Source organism: Phascolarctos cinereus, unplaced genomic scaffold, assembly GCF_003287225.1.
Source record: "Phascolarctos cinereus isolate Bilbo 61053 unplaced genomic scaffold, phaCin_HiC Scaffold_4;HRSCAF=312, whole genome shotgun sequence".
In the NCBI taxonomy this organism is placed as follows: Eukaryota; Metazoa; Chordata; class Mammalia; order Diprotodontia; family Phascolarctidae; genus Phascolarctos; species Phascolarctos cinereus.
In genome coordinates, this window is record NW_027555847.1 from 126,739,876 (window position 1) to 126,763,256 (window position 23,381).

The 23,381-nt window shown below is 46.0% G+C and overlaps 1 protein-coding gene across 2 annotated transcripts in view; it reads left to right on the forward strand.

The window, feature by feature from the left end:
- The window catches only part of SBK1 (SH3 domain binding kinase 1), a 122,727-nt gene that overhangs the window by 64,676 nt on the left and 34,670 nt on the right, over positions 1-23,381 (forward strand). Inside the window, exon 1 of one of the 2 annotated variants that reach the window (XM_021006696.2) lies at positions 487-1,121. The exons of the other annotated variant lie outside the window; for it this stretch is intronic. The gene's annotated coding sequence lies outside the window, so the exon portion shown is untranslated. Of the gene's footprint in view, positions 1-486; positions 1,122-23,381 lie in introns of those variants that run through there. 2 annotated transcript variants of the gene reach the window in all.

Below are 23,381 nucleotides of genomic sequence, written 5' to 3' on the forward strand. Positions count from 1 at the left end.
GTTCATCCACATTGTTCTCTGGCAGCAACCCTTTCCAGTGGTATCCTGGTCTCGAAGACCCTCCAAAGATATAGGGGTTGCCCTTATCCCTTGGCTCATCGCCATCAACAGCAGCCTGGGGAAATGTTTTGGGTGAGGGTCCTGGGAGAGGAGTTTTAACCACCCTCCCTCAACAGCTTGACGACTCCCTTTTCAAGGTTTCTTAGCTGAGGTAGCTTGGACACACAAAGAGACAAAAGGATGGACCATATGACCTTTCTAGGGTTCTATGATTCAAGACTGGTACTAACCTCGTTACTACTAGCCCCCTTGGGCTTTGACCTAGAAACCGTGTGGGGTAAAAGGTGTGTTTGTGTTGGGGGGAAGGGAGGGGAAGAACGGTCTCTAGGACCCAGCAGGCTGCTGGCGCACCCGAGAGGTGGAGACAGGCGGCAGGCAGGCAGGCGGGCGGGCAGGCAGGCGGGCGGGCAGGCTGGGAGGGTGGGAGGCGGCTGCAGGGAGGCCAGGCGCGGAGGGCGCCCAGGCAGACCAAGAGAGGGGAGAATCTTTGCCCCTGGGCGGTGAAAGGGAAGGGCTGTCGGGCTCGCGTCCGGACCTGAGCTTCCCCAGAGCGCCGGGCAGGTGTGCGGTGGGGCGGGGCGGCCGGGGCCGGGCTGGGGCCGAGGTAGCCCCGCCCGGGGCCGGGCGATGCTGGGATGGAACTGAGCGGTTGGGGCCAACCTGGGCAGCTCGGGCAGCGGGGCCACCCCGCTGGGGAGCCCCGCTCGGCCGAGGGGAAGCCGAAGGGGCACCCAGCCCCTGACCTCCTCGTTCTCCTACTCCTCCTCCTCCCTGTGGCGCGCATTTAAGGAGCCGCCGCTGCCCCCAGCTCCCGGAGATCTGCGCCCGGACCCTCCAGCTCTCCGGGGGCCAGGGCACAGAGCCAGCCCCAGCGCGCCCCCTCCCCAGCCAGAACCCGGCGCAAATGGCCGAGGCGCCCTGAGATCCTGCCTCCCAGCCCCGGACCCGAACGCCGGACCCCGGACCTCAGCCGACCGGCGGTCTGGCACGGGCCGGGGCTGAAGGCTTGGCGCCCGGGACCGTTCCACCGTTCGGCGCCGCTTTCTGCAGCTTCTGCTCAGGTAAGATGCGCCCGCGCCCCCGCCCCACGCTACCTGGTCCCCCCTTCCCCCGAGGCCATTGTGTCCCCCCCTCCCCTGGGGTAGCGGGGAAGGGGGGGAAAGGGCAACCACCGCGCCCCCTCCCCGGGGGACGCACCTGCCCATAGAGCACTTTGGGCGGGGAGTAGGGAGGAACCCCCCTCCCTAGGGCTCCTGGTTGAGCAGCCCGCAGGTGAGCGAGAGGGGGTGATGGGGAAGTGGAAGGGGTTGTCACCTTGCCCCAGCTTTTGTCACCCTCCCCTCTTTCTCCCTGTCCCTCTCCCCTTTCTCTTCCTTGCATCACCAGGCAGCCTGGACTCGGTTGAAGGACATCTCTTTGTGTCTCAGCTCAACCCAGCAGCCGCCGCCCCCTCCTCCCCTCTGGCTCCCCTTATCCTTGCTCGGCCAAGGTTCCTGCCCGCTCCCTCTTTCTTCGCCGCGGGAGGGGGCACACACTGTGCTGGGGAGAGGGCTGGAAGGAGAGATGATGGGGGGGATCCCCCCCTCCTTCGGGGACGCTTCAAATCCTGCAGAAAGAAGGGGGAAGAGGGAGGAGCTTCCTCTCGATACCCCTTTTCTGGCCTCCCCCCCTTGTCTTCTTTGAGCTCCTGCTGTGCTGACCCCGGCTTGGGGGTGGGGAGCAGAACCAGATCCACCCTGTAAAAAGAGATGTTGGAGGGTGGGTTGTGTAGTGAAAAGAACACCTTACTGGGAGGCAGGAGACCCGGCTTCCAATCTAGGTCCTGTCACATGTTAGCTATGTGACCCTGGGCAAGACACTTTACCTCAGTTTCCTCACCCGTGATAGAGACATAATAATTGGACCATATGCTTGAACTTCGGACATCACCGAGTTGTGAGAGGCAAATGAGATGAAATGCTTTAATAAGGTATTGTTCTCAAAAAGGGAACTGCCTGGAGTTCTACCGATCCCCAGCTCTCGAGGCTTCGGTTCGATGGTGGAGCTGTCCTTTTGGACTATTCAGTTTCATGGGTGCTGCCCTTTGGGAAGGACAGATAGACTCCCGGAAATCCATGCCCTCATTTGATCTGCAAGAACAATGGAGCATCTAGCCTGTTAGCTCTGTGAGTGTACTAGGAAGCTTTGTTCAGGAAATTCTAAGAGAGCCTTTCCTGGGATCCCCCCCTTCCCACTCCCCAGTCCAACCATCCAATCCCAAAGACCTCTGCTTTTCCACCGTGTTTACTTTCCTAGAAAGGCTCATCCAATAAGATGTAAATGGTATAGTGATTCCTTCCTTTGCAGAGATAAAAGAAAGAAGTTATCTGAATGCCCTAAGCTATTTCAGTTCTGGGTACATTGCTCTTTCCCCCAATGAGTGTGGGGTTTGAGGGGGGGGATGTTTTGTTTTGTTTTGTTTTGGAGGAGGAGGGAAGCTCGGATTCTTCCTAAGCCTCAATGGTTTCATGTATATTCCTTCCAACCTGGGGCTCAGATGGCCTCTTTTAATGTTCCACCCTTCTTGAGAGGGAGAGAGGATTCATGACAGGATAAGAACGGTCCTGAGAACCCTGGGTCCCTGGAAGTTTTCTATTTAAATGGAAATAAACATCTAGTGACTCTTTCCCAACTGCCAACTCCAACCCCTTCTATATGTTATGTAAAACTAAGGGGGAAACAGAGTGCTGGCCTTAAAGGAATAGGTTTTTCTGCTTTATTAGGCTGGTGGCCTCACAGTTAACCTCATCCTGTAATGGCGATAAGGATGGGTATAGTTGCACCTGAGATCAGAGTGTCCCGAGAGAACAATGTTTCCAGAATGGTGCTAGGAACATAGATTAAGGACTGGAAAGGGCCTTAGGGTTCATCTAATCCAACCTTCTCACTTTATACATGATGCTCAGAGAGAAGTCATTTGCCCAAGGTCACCCAGATAATTAGCATCAAAGCTAAGATTCAAACCAACTCCAGATTCAGCCTTCTTTCCATCACTGCACCAAGCTGCTTCCCATATCTTTGATGAGACCTCGCTTTGTATTTCTGTCTACACTTGAACATTTATTCTTCCATTTGAATCTCATACCCCAGTGAGATATCACTGTCTTCACTTTACAGATAAAAAAATGAGGCCCACAGAGGCAACACCTTGTACATGGTAGACGTCCAAATTCTATCTGATGATCACATAGGATCACACAGAGTTGGAACTAGAAATTAAGTCTCCTGACTTCTATTGTCCATTATTCCTTATGACCTGGGACAAAAAACTTCCCCTTCTCACTTTCCCTACATTACTTCATTCTAGCTCTTAACATTCTGTGTTCTATAAGATATCTTCCAAAGCTATGATTCCTGTCAAGAATTGCTCAGTGGACTACTGTATTTTTCCATGGGTGCTATGGCTTGGCTAGCTTGAGGAGGTATCTGACCCTCTTTCCCAAAAGCCTTAGGAAGTGGGAATGGGGGGGTGGAGGGGTGGAAGTTATAAAGAGAGTCTATATGAACCCACTCGAATCTTTTCTCAGAGGGACTTTTTGACAGGTAGCATCCTCTCCTGATCCAAGGATTATTGCCATTTCCGTTTCAGCTGTGATACCAGGGCTCTATTTACTGTGTGATCTTGGGCAACTAAACCACTTTGGGCTTGTACCTCTCCATTTGTGAACCTGAGACAACAACACAGATAATCTGGGAAGTAGGAGAAGGATAAAGGAGGAACCTATGTGAAGAAAGTCTATGAATCCCCAGTGTTAGCATTTTCTCCCTCTAGTTATTCTGCTCTGGAGGCCCCTGAGTTCCCTGGGTGTGCCTCTGTGTATCAGTGAATATGGTCCCTTAGTCTTCTGTGTGTTGTTCCCAATGAGTTCATGACAGCTCCAGTCTTCCAATGACTGATGTCTCTGGGCCTGGAAGGCCTAAATTCCTCAGAGGACAAGCTAAGAGAGAGGAGCCCTGGACAATTCTTTCATAGGGTGGAAGAAATAAGACAGTCCCAGTTCAGAGTACTTCAGTGACTCCCCATGGCCTACAGGATAAAGTATAAACTCTTTAGCTTGGCATTCAAAGTCTTCTAGAATCTGGCACCATGTTATCTTGCCTCCCAGTACATTTGACCTCATAGTCCAGCCAAAGCCAGCTCCCTCTCTGTCCCCCTGACTACATCATGCCCTTACCTGACTTCTCTTCTGGTTAAAGATTTTCTCTGGAATGTCTTAACCCTTCCTCTCGGAATTATTTCCCTCCTTCAAGAGGCAACTCAAATTCTATCTCTTCCATGAAGCCTTCCTTGATTACTCCAGCTCAAAATGAGCTCTCCCTCATCTAGTACTTGTCAGCCATACTCATTTGATTCATTTATTAATTTGTGTTAGTAATTTTTCCTGTATGCATATTTTAACTCTCCATCTAAATAGTATAAGCTCCTTGAAGCCAGGAACTAGATATTTGAATACCGCCCCCCCCCCGAAAAGTTGAACATATTTAGAACTCTTACGCTCTCAAAACTTTATAATTGGATAAGACTTTAGAGATCATCTAGTCTAACCCTTTCAATGTAATAATTTTAAAATAACTGCCATTTATATGGCATTTTAAGGTTTACAAAGTTGTTTTTCATATACATGCTCCAATCTCCACATCAATCTGGGCAGAGGAGGATTGTGGCTAATTAGTAGGAAATCAGAACCCAGGTGTCCTATCTCCCAGCCCTGGGGTCATTCATACAATCATTAGTTTGATTGGGGGCATAATGAAGGAAGGGGGGAAGGAAGTGTGTGTATGTTGTATACATGTGAGAAAGCTGTATGTGTTTTGAGTAAATGGACGTAAATGTGTGCTTATCCACTTTTCCCCCTTAGCAGTTATTTCTAAAATAGAATTATCTTGAGATTTTTTTTTTTATCCTAAGGGGCCAAGTGTTAGCCTGGATTTCTCCAAACCCCAGCTAGTCTGCGACACATGTGAATTTCCAGCCTTTGTTAACTTTTTCAGGTACTGTTTATTCCACTCAATATACCTATTAGAATATGAAGTTAGAGCCAGCAGAAAGAGCCATAAGTCAGCAGTGAGGAGACCAAAATTCTTGGCTAGTGGCCCTGGGAAGGTCACTTCCATGATCATCGATTTCTTCATCTGTAAGACGGAGTTGGACTAGATGACCTCTAAGAAACCTTCCAGTTCTGATATTCTGTGTGAGATGAGAACGGACAGACAGACAGAATGATGAGTCTTTGTATATTCTTAGAGTACAGTGTCATCCAACAGTCACTTAATGAATGGCTTACATGTGAGGCACTGTGCTAGATTCTGAGGAAACAATGACGAAAGAAAACAGTCGCTGACCCTAAGGATCTTGTTTTCTACTGAGGGACACAAAGTGTAAACATACCTGATCACTGAAGAGGAGAGAGAACCCAACTGCCAGAGAGATCAGGAAAGGCTTCCCATAGGAAGCAACACAGGAGCTAAACCTTGAGGGAAGCCAAGGAGGTGAGAAATGGAATGAGGAGCTCCGGGAACAGTAAGTGGGCCAGAGTGGCTAGAATGTAGAGTGTATGAAGAAGCCTGAAATCGTGTCCTGGAGCCAGATTGTAAAGGGCCGAGCTAAGGATTTGATATTTTATTCTAAGGTCCTTGAGTAGGGAACAGAATGGTCCAATCTGTGCTACAGGAAGATTCTTCTGTCAGATGCGGAGAGTATAGATTAGAGAAGGGAGAGCCTGAAAGTGGGGAATCCAATTAGGAAGCTGATGGCAATCATCCAGGCAAGGAGTGATGTGGGACAAATCTAGGTAGTGACCATGTGAGTGGAGAGAAGAGAACGGATGTGAGAGAGGCAGAACCCAAGACTTGGCAATTGATTAGATCAGGCTGGGGGGGAGTTAAAGGAGAGAGAGGAGTTAAGAGTGACTCCAGAGTTGCAAACCTGCATGACTAGGAAAATGAGGGGGCTCAAAACAGAAATGAGCACGTTTGGAGGAGGGATGGATATAGGAGGAAATACGAGTTTTATTTTCATTATCCATTTGGAGATGTCCTAACAGGATACTATGAACAATGAAACTAGAGCTTCAGGAGAGAAACTAGGTCTAGATGTATAGATCTGAAAGTCATATACATAGATGTCATAGAGACAGCTAGGTGCCATAGAGAGAGCACTGGACTTGGAATCTGGAAGGTCTCAGTCTCCCGAGTCTCAGTTTCCTTTTCTATAAAAAGAGAATAGTAATAACATTTACCTTTTAAGGCTTTTATGAGGATATAATGAAATAATATATGAAAAGCACTTTGCAAACCTCAACGCACTATATAAATGCCAACTGTTATTATTATTACATAGAGATAATCAAGGCAAGAGAGGATATAAAGAAAAAAAAATGGAAAGAGCTCTGGCCCTGGAGTCAGGAAGGCCTGAGTTCAAATCCAGCCTCAGACACATGATACTTAGTAGCTGTGTGACTCTAGGCAAGTCACTTAACCCCAATGGCCTTACCAAAAGAGAGAGAGAGAGAGAGAGAGAGAGAGAAAAGAAGAGAGCCTCAGTTGGTATATTGTTTGTGTTGCATGGATGATGAGGCTAAGAAGGAGCAGACAAATCAGAGTAGAACTAAGGGAGAACAGTGACTCGAAAACCAAGGGAATATCCAAGAAAAAAGACTTGGCCACCAGTGTCACATGCTGTCGAATCAAGAGGAGGGACTTGAAAAAAACAATATGGGTTGGAGTTGGGGACCCATTGAATATAAATGACATATTTTTTAAAATGTAAATAAACAGTTATTAAGCTCCTACTGTGTCCCAATGCAGAGATCCAGAGCTTAGATAAGACCAAGTCTCCACCCCCTGGAGCCTAGTCTACTAAAGGGATTTAATATGTACGCAGATAACTATAGCTATGAAACACCATGTCTTCTTATTAAATTCATGCCTTTATTGTTACAGGGTTAAAGCCCAGGTGCAGATGGGGTAACAATGTAGGCCATTTGCTTATGTTCACACAGCTATGAAGTAGGATACATAATAAGTGAGTAAGAGAGGGGCAAGGAAGTGTTATTTGAAGACATCGTGAATGAAGCAGGATCCTTACTGATTCAGAGACAAGGTGATATTTTAACCAGAGTTTGAAAGATGAGAAGAAATTTAGCAGGTAGAGATGGGCCATCGGAGTCATTCCGGGAACAGTAAATCTTGCCAGCAAAGGCTTAGGGTCAGAGAAGCACACAGGAAGATGGTAAATAGTCCACCATGGCTAAGCCTAGAGTTTGTGATGGTGAATAGTGTGAAATATGGCCAGAAAAGTAGGTTGGAGCCAGATGAAAGAAGGCTTTGGTCCTTCATGGGTGAGAGGAGGCAGTCAGGGGATTTGAGCAGAGGGGTGATATATCAGAGCCAGACATAAGGAAGAAAAGTTTGTCAGTGGTATGTAGGAAGAACTAGAGGTGGAGTGGCTTCTTAGAAGACTTTGAAGTCCAGATGAGTGGCAATGAGGGCACATCTGGGGTGGGATCAGTGAGTGTGATGCTTCAGGGTCTAAGGTCTACCTGAGGCAAAGGCAAAAAAATACTAGAAAGAAGGCTGGAGTCAAAATCAGCTATCTGGAGCTTCCAGCATCCCTCTTCAGCCAAGGCCATCTCACCTGCTTCCTGGCAGAGAGACTAGAGAGCTGTTGATTTTTTTTTTTTGCCATTAATCATAAAGAAGGGGGCCATTTGGGATATTTCAGGAAAATGGAGGAGAAATCCTGGTGTGGGAATTCCCTTCACCAGTATGGATTGTGACCTGTTTATGATTTAGTAGTTGTACCAAAGCTCCCTAAAAACTTACAATTGGAAGAGACCCTGGACAGTAAATGCTAGGATGTTGCTTCAGGCACATGAAGTTAAATGTTTTGCCTAGGAACACCACACTAATAGATCAAAGGCAGGATTTGAATCTAGGTTTTCCTGACTCTAGGTACAGCAGTTTCTGTCTACAATGCTAATGTTTTATGTTTGCCTCGTACCTTATGCTTTCTAAAGCACTTTCCCATAAAGGTAATGTTCTCCCAATTTGACAGATTTGATAACAGAGGCTCAAATAGGTTGTGACCTGCTCCTGGTCATACCTAGTGAAGAGCCAAGATCCCACATAAAGTCTTCTACCTAGCCCAGTAATCCATCCTTGAGATTCTCTCCAAAGAAAATCCAGTAGAACCTTAGATGGAGAAACCTGGGCAACAAAAGGGTCAAGATCACCTATCTTTGACAGTAAAGCTGTGAAATAAGGTCAAGTAGAAAGGTAGGAAAGGGAGCAATTGATACTGAATCCCAGGGACTGTGCAGAAAGGCCTTTGTTCCAATCTGAGGTCAAGCATGACTTAGGTCCTCCTAAGATGTGCCAGGTACTGAGGATACCAAGATGAAATACAATATAGTTATGTGAAGGATGAATCAGAGAGGGGAGAAGCTGGAAAGCAGGTATCGCTTAGGAAGCTAAATCACTTTTCTAGACCAGAGATAATGAGGGCCTGGCATTATAGAGAAAATAGGGTAGCAGCAGGTCAAGTGAAGAAGAGAGGATGGTTTCAAAAGATCATAGAGGCACAATCAGAAAGCTGAGGTGGCTGACCAGATGTGGGTAGTGCAGGACAGAGAAGAGTCAAAGACATTTCAAGTCCAAGGGACAGAAAACTGGTGGTGTTGTCAACAGTAATTGGAAAGTTAGAGTAAGGAGGTTTTTGTAGAAATATAATGAATTCTGGCTTAGACATGTTAAGTGTGAGGAATTGGCAGGACCTCCAGGTGAAGGTATGCAGAAGGCAGTAGGAAATGTGGAGCAGGCACTTGGGGGAGGGATTGGGGCTGGATATATCAATTTGGCATACAGCTGCCAAATGAATATTAATAAGACATAAGTCTGACTGTGTCGTGCCCTACCTTCTCAAGAAGCTTCAGTGACTTCCTTTTGCCATTGAGCTAAAATACAGACTGAGATTTAAAGACCTCTGCAATCTGAATCCAACCTGTTTTTCTGGAGTGATTTCCCATTATTCTCCCTCATACGTTCTGTGTTCCATCCCCAAAATGCCTTTTCTCCTACATCTCCCCCATCCATGCCTTTGCACGGGCTATACCTTGCCTTGCATACCTGGAATGGTCTCCCTCCACATATTTCTTTTGGGATCCCCAGCTCTCTTCAAGCTCCCTTCAGCTCAAGTACCGCCTCTGACACTAGACACTTCCTCATTCCCCAGGTAGTTCTATCCCACATTCCCCATTAATACTTTCTTTGTGATTTGTATTTATTTGTCTGGGTATATATCCCTTCAGTACAGTGTAAGCTTCTTGAGAGCAGGGACTGTTTCAGCTTTGCCTGGAACATTGTAGGTATTCAGTAAATGTTTGTTGAATGGATGAGAGTCACCTGTATGGAAATGATCATCAAAGCCATATGAATGGATGAAATTGCCATTTGAGAGAGTGTGCATAAAGGAAGGAAGATGCCTGAGGGCAGAGCCTTGGGGGACATCCATACTTACATCCATACTTACCTCTAACATAGGATCATAGGATTTAGAGCTAGGAAGACCCTAAAAGGTCATTCACTCAACAACTCATTTCATAGATCAGGAAAGATCACATAAGTTACCAGTAAATGGCAGAGTCAGTATTTGAACTCAGATGGGCTGACTTCAAATCTGGTACTCTTTTTTTTCTTTCTTTCTTTTTATAATTGATTTATTTATTTTTAGTTTTCAACATTCACTTCCATAAGATTTTTCATTTTAAATTTTCTCCCCCTCCCACTCTCTCTCCCCACCTCAGACAGCATGCAACCTGATATAGGCTCTACTTATACATTAATATTAAGCATATTTTCCCATTAGTCGTGATGTAAAGAACAATTAGAACTAATGGGAGGAACCATAAGAATGAAGCAATAAAACAAAACAACAAAGGAAAAGGAGAGCAAATAGTATGCTTCCATCTGCATTCAGATTCCATAGTTCTTTCTCTGGATGTGGATAGCATTTCCCATCGTGAGTCTTCTGGAGTTGTCTTAAAATCTGGTACTCTTTATGCTATGTCATCAAAGACAGATCAGCAAAGAGGACAGAGGAGGAATAGTCAGGTAGATAGGAGGAGAGCCAGGAAGAGAGTGCTGTGGAAGCTAGGGGAGAAGACAGCATCAAGAAAGGAAGTGGTCAGTTTCACAGATCTGCAAGGATGATCAAGGAAGATGAAGACTGAGAAAAGTCCACTGGCTTTGGCAGTTGTCATTAGAGACACAGGGCAGAAAAGGTTTCAGTGAAGTGAGGGAGTCAGAAACTGGCATGAGAGGATTGAGGAATGAATGGTTAGTGGCGACTAAGGTATGATAGTGAATGTAGGCTACCCTTTCTAGAATTACAGTAGTTAGAAGAGGAAGAAAGAGGAGGCTTACAAGGTCTACAAGACTTTTTGTAGGTGTGTGTTTTTTGGTGAGGAGAAACCTATTCATGTTTCTGGATTGGGGCGGGGGAGGGGCAGAAAACTAATAGAGATTTAGGAAAGACCAAAGATGGTGAGCTAGAGTGAGACCCTACAGAAGATAGAAGGGGATCAGATTAAGGGCAGAAACGGAGGGGTTAACTTTGGCAAGGAGAGCCAACCCATTCTCTGAGACCAAAGAATAGATGAAGAAGACAGGTAAAGAAAGACACAGAGAGGTTTTGAGGTGTGGAGGAGGAGGGCTGGACACGCTTATAAGGAATAGGCTGTCTCCTCAATGAAGGAGGCAAAGAATTTGCTAAGAGAGAAGGAGTAGAGATGAAGTTGGCTATTCAAAGAAAAAGGAAAGCTGCTTAGAGGGGGCATGATAGGTGTCAAAAATTAAAGGAAGGATTTCAATGTAGTGATAACAATGCAGATTAGTATGAATTTGTAATGAAACCCATCAGTTTTGTGACTTCTGCCCATAGTACTGGGTGGCTCAAGAGTCAGAGCAGAGGAGTTATCAAGTGTTGGGGCTTAATAGGGTGGGAGTCAGGGATTTGAGAATGGAAGGCCATTCTCTATCTTGTTGAAATGGCATTCAAAGCTATAAGTGAAGGGCAATCGAGTCAGAACAAGGATGATGAATTGAGAGAAGAGGGAAAGACTGAGGGACTGAAGGTCATAATGAGGGTAAGCAGCAGGCTCAGAAGCAAGAAGAAAGCGATAGAAAGGTAGGAATTGTGACTCAGTGAGGAATTTCAGAGTTCAGGATCTCAGAGGTAATGCTGGGAGTCCAAGATGTCTTAGCTCCTCTTGTACGCAATCATAGAATTGAAGATTTTGGAAGTTGAAGGGATTCATGATTTGAGAGGCCAGGGTGTGGTGGATAGACTAATGGACTTAGGGGCAGGTAGGTGGCACAGTAGATAGAGCTCTGGCCTTGGGGTCAGGAGGACCTGAATTCAAATCCAGCCATAGACACTTGATACTTACTAGCTGTGTGACCCTGGGCAAGTCACTTAACCCTGATTGCCTCACCAAAAAGCAAAAAACAACAACGAAAAAGAGTAATGGACTTATAATCAGCCTAAACCTGGCTTCAAATCCTGCTTCTGGTTATTTTTAATAGATTTTTATTAATATCTTTTCCACCTAATATCACCTAGGTTCTCCCATATCTCTCCTCTCACCTTCCCCCACCCCATCCCTTATAACAAAGATTTAACCAAAAAAAAAAAAGAGGAAGAAGAGGAAAAAACCCAGCAAAATTAATCCACACATCATTAGATACAAAACTGCCTCTGACTCTTCCAAGCTATGTGACTAGGGGCATTTTGCCTAACTTAGGACTGCTTCCTCATCTGTAAAACAGGGTTAATGATACTGGCAGTATCTACCACGTGGTTCTTAGGAGACTCAAATGATGTAATGTCTGCAAAGCAATTGAAATCCTCAAGCTCTGTAGAAATGTCAGTTATTTTATTATTATTATTATCATCATCATCATCATCATCATCATCATCATTACCCAGATAACTATTCAAAGGGTCCCCAATATGAACACTGAAGTCACAGAAGATGGTGACAGTGATTGAGGAGGAGGGAACACTCAGGAGCCAAGAAATGAAATCACTAAAGAAAGTGGGAAAGTGGTCACTCCCAACTTTCCCCATTGGGAGCTTGGGCCTAGTTCATGCTGCCCCAGAAGCTCTCTGTGTAGCAAGGCCAGGTTGGTGAGGAAACTCAGGGCCCAGTTGGTCCACTACCTTCTAGTCACCTGGAGCTGTATTAGATGCAACTGTGAAAGATGGCATGATATGGTAGGAAAAACTTTGCCCATAATAGTGATCACATATATTTGTCTAGAGAAGGGAGAATGGAATCACAGGATTTAGATTTGGACAGACCTTAGAAGTCTTCTAGACCAACACCTTTATTCATTCATTCAATAAGCATTTATTTTTTCTCTTGTTAGTATTTTTTGGTTTTACATCACCTAAAATATACCCTATATCCTTCCTTCCCTTCCCCCCAGAAAGATATCCCTTAGAACAAAGAATTAAAAAGAAAAAAAGAAAGAAAGAAAGAAAGAAAGAAAGAAAGAAAGAAAGAAAGAAAGAAGGTGGGGGAAGTAAAACGGATCAATAGATTGAAAAAAAAATCTTCTCATATCTCTTCTTTGGGGTCATATGTGTGCCTTCTAATTTTACAGCATTCATTTGTTTTGTGGTTCTTTCCATTTACATTTCAACGAGCATTTATTAAGTTCCAAAACATCTGGCACTTTCCACAAAAACATTTTACAAATGAGGAAACTAAGACCCAGAGAAAGGAGGCAATTTGCCCAAGGCCATACAGGAAATAAATAAGCTGACAGTGTCCTGTCACTCCAAATCTCTTGCTCCCTAATGATGTAGGCTGCTAAGCACCTTTACATTCCTTATCAAATTTAATCTTCTTAACAGCCTTGTGGGAATAGGGGCTGCAAGGATTACTTGTCCCCATTTCACAGGTGAGGAAACTGAGGTTTAGAGCAGTTAAATGATTTGCCTAGTTGCTTGGTCATGTGCCTAGTAAGTAACAGAGTTAGGGTTCACAGTGGGGTCTTGTGGCCTCAGATCCAGTCCTCCTTTCCCCATCCATGTTCCGGTTGGTACTAACTTACTCTGTATGGGTTGAGGAATGAGAGGAGACAGGCTGATAAAAGAGGTGTCCCTACGTGCTTTCAATACTGGGAATCAGGAGACCTGGATTCAAATCCTAACTCTGCCACTTAACTACCTGGGTAATGGTAGACCAATGACTTTCCTTCACTGAACCTCAGTTTCCTCTTCTGTAAAATGAAAGGCTTAGACAAAATGCTCTCTAAGAGCATCCCCTACAGATTTGAAATTCAGTGATATTGTCCTTGGGAGATTGAGCCCAAATGTTCTCCCTTCCAGGTCTGTTCTCCCTTCCCTTGTTTGGATTCCCCCCTTCCTCCTACTCAGTTCATTAATGAGTACTCACTTAATAACTCTTAATAACTTTAGGAGGCAAGGCCTGGACTCCAGTGTTATTCATTGGCTGTTGATTTCTGCTTTGGGGGCTATTAAGCTTCTGGCCAATGCTGAGAGTTGAAGAGCAGGCAGACCCCAGGGGAAGGTTTCCAGACCTGCCCCTCCCCTGCTTCACTTTGTGCCTTAAGAGCTAGAGTCCAGGGCTTAGGTGAGCATGCTCTCTCTTCTTCACTCCCTCTGGGATTCACTAGACACACCCTCCCTGCACTAACTTGTACTGATCCAATCTTTTGTGATTTACAAAGCATTTTCCTTACAATCACCCTCTGAACTTGGTATACTCCCATTTAATAGTTGAGGTTTCCCAGAGAAGTGAGGTCACTTGTTGAAAGTGTCAGGTGGCAGAGCTGAGTTTCAAACCCAGGTTCTCCAGTTCAGATCCCTGTCCTCTTTCCACTATTCGATGATGCTTTTCTGTCCAAGGCTAGACAGAGCAACTGCAAGCCAGAGAAAAGAGCATGTCACTGGGGTATTGAAGGCCCAGGACAGTCTGGAACCAGAGCCTCTCAGATCTCTAGAAGGGACCCATCAAATCATCTGATCCAACCCCTTGCCCTGTTCATGCCCCTCTGTGATGTCCTCAGCAAGTGGTCACCTAACCTCTGTCTGAAGACAAGGATCAGCATCCAGAGGGACATACCAGCGCTTGACAGCCTCCATGTCTGGGAAGACATCGCAAGTGGTCTTCCTGGGGTCATTCTGGGGCTCTAGAACAGGTCCCATCTCTCTTGAATGAGACCTAGATATGTAGAAATCAATTGGAATAGTCTATTGATTAATTATAATGAATTCAAGGCAGCTAGTAATAATAGCAATGAAACTGAACTATCTTCTTCAATTGTATGTTGAAGAGGGGGAGAGTAGTTTGTAAAAAAAAAAATTTAAGTGAACAGGGTACAATTCCCAAATGACAAATGCAGAGTGATTTTGTTAGGGACCAGACAGTGGGCCGGGACTGTTTGAGTAAAAGAAGACCTGGGGATCTAAGTGGACCAAAAGAGCTAACTGCTTGGAAAAGGATGTCAGGTCTCCTTGAATCTGGGATGTGGTGAAAGGAATATGATGTGGACCCAGTTCTGTGCTAGGCTTTATTGTAGCTGTGGGAGTAGTGAATAGAGAACACTCTTAATAATAATAGCTTTCATTTCTATAGTGCTTGAGGGTTTACAAAGCTCATTCTTAATAACCTTATGAGATAGGTCGTAAGTACAACTGATATTTTCCACGTTTTCAGACAACCAAAAACCCAGAAGATCAAAGTCAGAGCCAGGATTTGAACACAGTCCAAACCCAGCGACCTTTTCTCTACACCACTCTCTAAATCAGGGACAGTTTATAAAGAGCTTGAATGGAAGCCCGAGGTCTGGATGTGATAGGCAACTGGGAGTCATTGAAGATGATCGGATCTATGCATTAAGAAGACAAATCTGACAGCATGTGCAAAGTAGATCAGAGGGAGAGCAGACCAGAGGTTGGGAGACCATTAGGATGATGTTATGCTAGTGCAGACAAGGAGTGATGAGGGCCTTGTCTATGATGGACACTGGAAATGGAGCAAGAAGATGAATGAGTGAAATGTTATTATATATTTCAGTTCAAACCCCATGATGGGCCCAAACCCTGGAGGACCCGTAGTGGGAAGGGTGAGATGGACTGGCTTCCACCCAGCATAGCTGATCCCAACCTAAGATCACTACTTCAGACTTAAGGCGGGCCCTAGGCAAATTTCTAGGGTCATCTATCAGCAACGGCAAACCCTTGGTTCTTCCAGACTCCTGGATTAATGGGAATCCCTAAGGTCACCCTGACGCTGGGGTGAGGGCTATAACATTCAAAGGTCCTTTGGTGTTTCCCCTTCCCCTACCACCAACCCCCAGCTCAGTTATACCACCCTCCAGACCAGAAGAAGGATTGTTCTGCAAATAGGGTATTAGACTTTGCCTTCAGTCTTACGGTGAAGCTCTGCCCCAGGCAGAAAAATAGCCCAATGCCTCTGAGGCTGAACACCCCCAACCTGAGACAATCCAGTAGAATTTCTAGGTGGGGAAATGAACTTGGCACAAGGACACAAGGTGCATTTGATGGGGAAACTAGAAATCTGTCTGTGACATGCAAGTGATAGGCAGGTTAATGCATGTCAACTATATGTATGTATCACATCCCTCCAAGGCTATTAGACACCAAGTCTACCTGTGCTTAGCGCAATGCCTGGCACATAGTAGGAGCTTAATAAATGTTTACTGATTGACTTCTATGCCTGAAATGTTATCGCTATCGTATATTTACCCAGTCAGTCACCAGTGAGATTCTAAAAATTGAAAGTATGGATCAATCACACAAGCTTTTCCTGCTTAGATGCCCTTTTTCTTTCTGGTCCTACTAAACCTGGGAGGATCCCCCACCTCCACCCCCATCAAAGGCAAAGGCTGGAATCTGCACTTAGTGAGGCAAGAACCCCTTAGTACCAGGGGAAAACACAGAGAACAGATGTTTTTCTTTTCCTTTTGTATTATCCCCCACAACTCCTCAAATGGTGCCCAGCTCACAGGAGGCATACAACCATGATCTCATCGAGGGAGAGGATGGGGTGTGCACAGTGACTGAGTCAGCCCCAGAGCAGGCAGTAGGACATCCCTTGGAACAGATGGCAGTGGTCAGTTCCTGGGAGACAGTAAGATGTGCATGGTGATGGGGTCTCTCCTCTCTTTTCCCTTCTTTCTTTCCCTCTCTCTCTCTTTCTTTCTGTCTCTCTCAGAAAATCAGTATCACCTTAAGTAACACATGCTCGAAAACATGGGCATGGTCAGGCCCCTAGGGGATCAGGGTCTATTTTGGATTTCTCTCCCAGGAAGTGGCAACAGTAGAGCGCTGACAGGAAATCAGTTATTTTTACAGCCACCAGGTGGCCCTGGGCTAAAGGGATGGGGGTGGGGACGGAGCGGGGGTGCTAGTGAGATGAGGGTTAGAGAAGTCAGTGGTTTCCCCCAGTTCCTAGAATCAGAGACAGAGCTGAAAGAGACCTTAAAAGTCCACTAGTCCAAACTCCCTCATTTTAAAAATGAGGAAACTTGGGCCCAGGGAAGTTGTAACTGTCTAAGGTCATACAGGTAGTAAGGGATTCAAGTTCAGATGGCATGACTCAGTGCAGCCCTCTCTGTACTACACTATGGATGCTTTCTTTCTTCCTTGTCCTCCCTCTGGTCTCCTCTCTTCATTCCTCTGCCTAACATTAGGGTATGGACTCAAGGATGATGCTAAAGTGCCTGTAAGCTCCTTGAGAGCAAAAAAAAAAAAAAGACTAAATGGTATTTATCATCTTCTTCACCCCTGAGCCCGTGGCTTTGTATACTACGGCAGCGGGGTGGTACAGTGGATAGAGTGCTGTGCCTGGAACTGGGAATCCCTAAATTCAAATCCAGCCTCACACACTTATCAGCTATGTGACCATGGGTAAGCCACTTAACCTCTCTCCGTCTCAATTTCCTCAACTATAAAATGAAGATAATAATATCACCTGCCTCCCAGGGTTGTATGAGCATCAAATGAGGTAATATTTTTTTAAATGCTTAGCACAGTGCCGGGCATATAATAGGTGCTATATAAATGTTAGCTTATTATTCATTTTACCACAATGCTGCCTATAGTTAAGCCATCATCCTCACATCCTTTCCTAACCCTGTCCCTCGGAACCTTACCCTGCCCTGGAAACCTTGAACTCTATCCCCAGGCCAACTATCTCCAGTATGTTGTTTTTTAGTCATTTCATTCAGGTCTGACTCTTCTTGACCCCATTTGGGGTTTTCTTAGCATAGATACTGGAGTGGTTTGCCATTTCCTTCTCTACTCCATTTTACAGATGAGGAAACTGAGGCAAACAGGGTTAAATGACTTGCCCAAGTAGTAAGTATCTGAGGCTGGATTTGAGTCTTCCTGATTCCAAGCCCACTGCTCTATCCGCTGTGCCACCTAGCTGCCTGATATCTGATATAGATGAGTTTTTGCTTTATTTCTTCCTTTGGTAAGCTTCCACACCACTTCCTGATCATCTGCACATTGCACACATAGCCTCCCCCTTCTCAGCTCCCCTTTATTGTCTTCCTCCACTAGAATGTAAGCTTCTTAAGGGCAGGGACTGACTTATTGCTTGTATTTGTAGCCTCAGTGCTTACCACAGTGCCTAGCACATATAAGCCCTTAATAAATGCTCCACCTATCTACCTAATAGACATTTGATAAACTCTTAATAAACAAATGATTCAGAGAGGATACCAGGATAAGAATAGCTCAGTATGTCAGTAAGTCTACAAGTTTCATCCCTTTGAAGTGTCTTTCTTCACACCCAAGTATCATTTTCGTTTCACAGATAAGGAAACTGAGGCTTAGAATAGTAAAAGGACTTATCAGAGTCACACAGCAAGGAAATATCAAGAACCAGGATTTAAATCCTACTATACCACCATGTTTCCCCCAGGCCTCAGTTCTAGGCTTACTTTTAGGACCTTGTCTTGGGCCCTGGGAACCTGTAACCTTACACTTCTTCCTAAATGTCTCTGATCTCTGAATCCCCCTTCCAAGCCTCCGATCTCCTGGACCTTCCTAGCCCCTGAGCCTGCTTGGCTTCCTGGATTCTGACATCTAAGGTCTTTCATGCACCTCTTAGCACATCCTCTTTCTCTGTTCCCCTACTGCTTCATATCTACACATTCCAGCCCTCAGGAGGGTGTCTTCTAAAGTTTTATCTACAAGGGAAACAGAATACACCAGGGGAAGGGCATTAGAAGTGGTGACACAAGAAACCTGCCTCATCCCAGACTAAGGGGCTGGCTCTACACGTCCCTAGCCAGTGTGTGCTTAAATTCTCCCCAGGCTTAGCCTGGTTATCCTGATTTCTCAGGGGCCCAAGTACTACACCAGCCCCAACCCCACTTCCAGGCCCTAGGAGAGCATGGCTTATTCCCTTCAGATCACATCCAAAGCAAACTCGAGAGTCAGCCACCTGAGCTCTCTGGTCTAAGCTCATTGGTCTGTTCTTCCAAGCCCTGGCTTGCTCTCAGCCAATCAGGAAACCTCCTGAGAGCCTGGGAGGCTTGTGGCATTCCCATCATAGTAATCACTCCTAATAATGCTCAGATTTAAGTAGGGCTTTAAGATTTACAAAGAACTTTTTTTATCCAGTGGGGGAAGTAATTCAATTCACCAAATGTTTATTAAAAGCCTGCTACAAACAAAGCACTCTGCCTGGTGATAGACCATTACACTGACAATTAAAATAAAGGGGGTGGTGGAGAGACCCAAAGTACTGTAGTGGGAATATAGAACCCAAGGGGATTTCTGAGGCCAGCAAGTCCAACCCCCTGTATTTATAAGCTCCTTGAGGGCAGGGACAGTTTCAGTTTTTGCCCTTGTGTTCCAACACAAAGCATTGTGCCTGGAACATGTTATTGGTTGAGTCACTTCAGTTGTGTTCAACTCTTCATGATCCTGTTCAGGGTTTTCTTGGCAGAGATACTAGAATGGTTTGCCATTTCCTTCTCCAGTTCCTTTTACAGATGAAGAAATTGAGGCAAACAGGTTAAGTGACTTGTCCAGGGTCACACAGCTAGTAAATTTCTGAGGCCAGATTTGAACTGTCTTCCTGACTCCAGAGCAGATGCTCTATCTACTGTACCACCTAGCGGCCGACCTGGAACATAGTGGATGCATAATAGATGCTTACCGAATTGAAATTTACCTCCCTTGTTACACCTTTGGGGAAATTGAGACCTGAAGAGTTTGAGAAGTTGGCCAAAGTGGCAGAGCTGAGATTCAAAGCCATGGCCTCTGACCCTACATCCAGCATTCTTCACTTACTGACCCGTGTTGTGAGAAAGGAGAGAACACTAATTGTTATGGGATGGTTGAGATAGGGCAAGATAGGGAAGACTTCGTGGGGGAGGTGGCACCTCAGCTGACCCTTAAAAGAGAAAAGGATTCTGCATGATGAAAATGAGAAAGAAGGGCATTCCAGGCATGAGTGAGGACTTCCAAGGAGGCTGAAGATGGCATATGGATTTCTGGACTAGCCAGAAGCCCAATCTGCCTAGAAAATAGGGCAAATGTTATTATCCATCTTACAGAGAAGAGCACGGGCCTAGAAAAGTCAAATAGTTCACTAGTGATCACAGTTACTATCAGAATGAGGATCTGAACCCAGGAAACATGAATAGTGATAACCTTAGGTGGTGGAAAGAACATTCAGTGAAAGGGGAATCACAGGCTTGGGTCCTGTTCTTCACTTGCTCCCTGTATGACCTTCGGTAAGTCCTATAAGTTCTCTGGGCCTGGAGAAAAGATGTCAATGGGGTCCTCCAGCCATCCAGATCAGCCCTCAGATTTGAAAGAAACAGGAGGGCTGCAGCTTCAATGCCAGGCCCCTGATATAAACTCCTTCCCCTCCACATGCAATTTTCCCTGGTAACTCTGCCTCCTCCCAGCATCCTCTGGACCTCAACTGAGGAGCCCAGTCTTTGCAAAGTCAATCGCTGGGTCACCAAGTCCATACTAACTGTCGGTTGTCCACCCAGCCCTTTGGCAGGTTCTGGAAGATGGGCATAGGGATCCATAAGAAGGAGGAGAAGAATTCAGCCCCTGCCCTCAGGAGCTCGAACTCTAGGTGGGGAGGGAAGATTGACACATACAAAGTTCAACAACATGCAGCAGTCTGTGATCCACTGCCAAGATGAGTGGGGACAGACAGTGAGTGCTGTAGGAATTCAGAGAAGGGAACAGCCAGTGTGGGCTGGAGAGTAGCATCATAGGATTGAGAGCTGGGAGGACCTTGGAAATCATCTAATCCACTCCCTTCGCTTTTCAGATGACAGAACTGAGGCCCGGAGAAAGGAAATGAGCTGCCCAAGGTCACATAGGTAGCAAACAGTAGCCCTGGCACTTACACCTGAGGTCAGCTGATTGTAAATCATGGAAGGTTTCATGGTGGGGGTAGGATGTGGCCTTGGGAAGGGAAGGAACACATTCCAAGCTGGAAAGTAGGGTAACCATAGAGCCTGGTTTGGGAAAAAAAAAGGGGGCCCGTCATGACTCTGCCAGTTCCCCTACCTCCCAGCTGCCCCTGAGGGTTTCTCTGCAGGGCCTTTCTTTTTCATCCAGCCTTAGCCCTGATTACTCAGGATGCCCCTTCCTCCTGGCACAGAGCTGGGCACAGGAGAGGCATTTAATGTATGTTCCTTGAGAGCCATCGAGGCATAAACTGGAAAAGCTTGGGATTCCCGACAGCTGGTTCTCGTTCCAGCTCCACTACTAATTCATTGGGTGACCCTGGAGAAGTCACTTGGCTTTTCTGAGCCTCCGTTTGCTCATCTGTCAAATGGCAGTGTGGGACTGAATGGCCATAAGGGCCCTTCCGTTCTAAGGATCCTTGTGGTTTTAACATTCTATTCTAAAATTCCTTCCAATTTTTGACATTGTATGATGCTACAGTTAGTGACTTTTCTTCCCTTCACCTCTCTGTGAATATCCTACCCACCCATCTCATCCCTTTGTGCCCCTCACCCAGTGCTCCAGACCCTCAGAGCAACATGTAATGAGACCCTCTGGTGTCCCTCTAGACCCCAGACCATCCAGGCAGGAAGTACCAAGTATAGGGGGAGTATCTGGGGAGCCAGTCAGTTCCCAGGCTCTGGGAGTGACAGCTGCAGGGAGACATAGTCACCGACTATAAATACCCCAGGATGTGCTGTGCAGGAAGGGGGGTGGACTGTTCACAGCCTCAGGGAGGGTGGTGCAAGGTGAAGGTCTGGGACCACGGGAGGACTGGAGCTCAGAGCCTACCATCAAGGAGGAGCTGGGGGTCTGCCCCAGAGATAGAGCTCTCAGGGGCAGGGAAATGCAGAGAGGTGTAGAAGACTGATGGGGGCCGGGGGGGGGGGAGAGAATAGAGAAAGAAGCCCATAGCCCCAGTGCATATTAATGGGTAATGAAGTGTGCTGGTACAGAAACCAGGAGCCCAGTCCTTGTCTCGGCTCTATTCCTGGGTGACCTTGGGCAAAGGCACTTACTTCTCCTCTAGGGGCCTCGGTTTCCCCCTTTGTAAAATGCTAAGGTTGATCTCAGTATCTCTTAGGTCCCTTCCATTGCGTTATTCAGTGAATCTGAAGCTGGTTTTCCTATTGCCTTTGTAAGCCCAGTGCTGTGTGCTAGGCTAAGGCTGTCTGCAGCAGGGAATTTAGATCTTAAGATAGCTCCACCGAGGAGGCCCAAGGATTGTCTTTTTTTTTTTTTTTTGCGAGGCTACAGTCCAAAGCATTAGCAGCCTGGTGCACAGGGCTAGGTAGGAAGAGAAGTGTTAGAAGCCTTAGGTAGCCGCTCTTGTCCAAGGCCTAGTCCTGGAGTCTACAGGGCCACTTGCCCCACCTTGGGATATTGGGAGATACTTAGACAAATAGGAGGAGGGAGGGTCAGGCCAGCTATCTGGATGGTCACAATGAGTTACTAACTGCTTTTATTAGGAGATTTGTTCTGTGAAGTTTGGATTCAGTCAAAGGGTTGCACTTGAGGATCTAGAGGGCCACAGGTGGTCCCAAGGCCACAGGTTCCCCATCCCTGATAGAGTGTAAAGAGCTCTTGTCTTAGATCTGAGTTCAAATCCCAACTTTCAACACTGACTGTGTGACCATGGGCAAGTCTTTAACACCTCTATGCCTCCATGCCCTCATCTGTATGTTGATGTGGTTCTTTCTTTTCCATCCCCCAAACTTTATTTGTGACAGAGATATCTTTGGTGCAATAGATGGCATACCAGATAGGAGAACAGTGTAAAGGGAGCAGGGTATGTTGAGTCAGATCCTAGCTCTGCACTTAGAAATTGCTTGACCTTACTGTGCCTCAGTTTCCTTATCTGTAAAATGAAGTGGTTGGACCAGATGATTTCTAAGGTCCCTTTCAGATCTAACATTCTAGGCTTCTAAATTAGTGCTGATCATACTTGTGCCGCCCATCAAGGTTGTTGAGAGGACAGTGTTTGAGAAACCTTAGGGTACCAAAGATGAATTATCATTGTCATCATGCCCCTTCCTCTGCTCAGTCTACTAAACTCCAGCTCTAACACACAACAAATAAATAAGGCATGTGTGTACATACAGATGCATGTGCATACACGTGTGTATGCTTGTATATCTATTGTAAGCAGCCTTTCCCTGTCCCCTCAGCTGCTAGAACCTTCCCCTCCTAGGTTACCTTCCATCCACTCTGAATGCATCTTGTATTGTACCTATTTAAAGTCAAGTTGTCCCCCTATTAGACTGAAAGCTCCTTGAGGGAAGGGACTGTTTTTGCCTTTTCTAGGTCTCCCCAGTGCTTCGAACAACACTTGGCACCTGGTAAGCACTTAATAAATGATTAGTTTCCTGGAGAAGGCATGTGCCTGGTTTGACAGCATTTCCAGTCGGAGACCCCTGGACCCTCCCAGGTGACCCAGCCTATGACTTAACCTCACTTATCCTGCCTTCTCTGCTGTTGGAAAAGTCAGTGAGACATTCATTCCAGGAGGCCCAGGAAAGAAACATTTGCCTTATGTGGAGAAGCCCTAGGGCAAAAAGGTAGAGCTGTCACCTTAGCCACCTACCTGCCTAGGTAGCTAATGAGTCAGTTATCCATCCCCAGGTACAGAACAAAGGCAGCATATTTCTCCAGGGATATAATAGAATAACATAAGTCTCAGAGCCTCGGCATTCCCTCCTCTTTTTGTAAAAGGTAAAAGAGTTGTGGAAAGCTG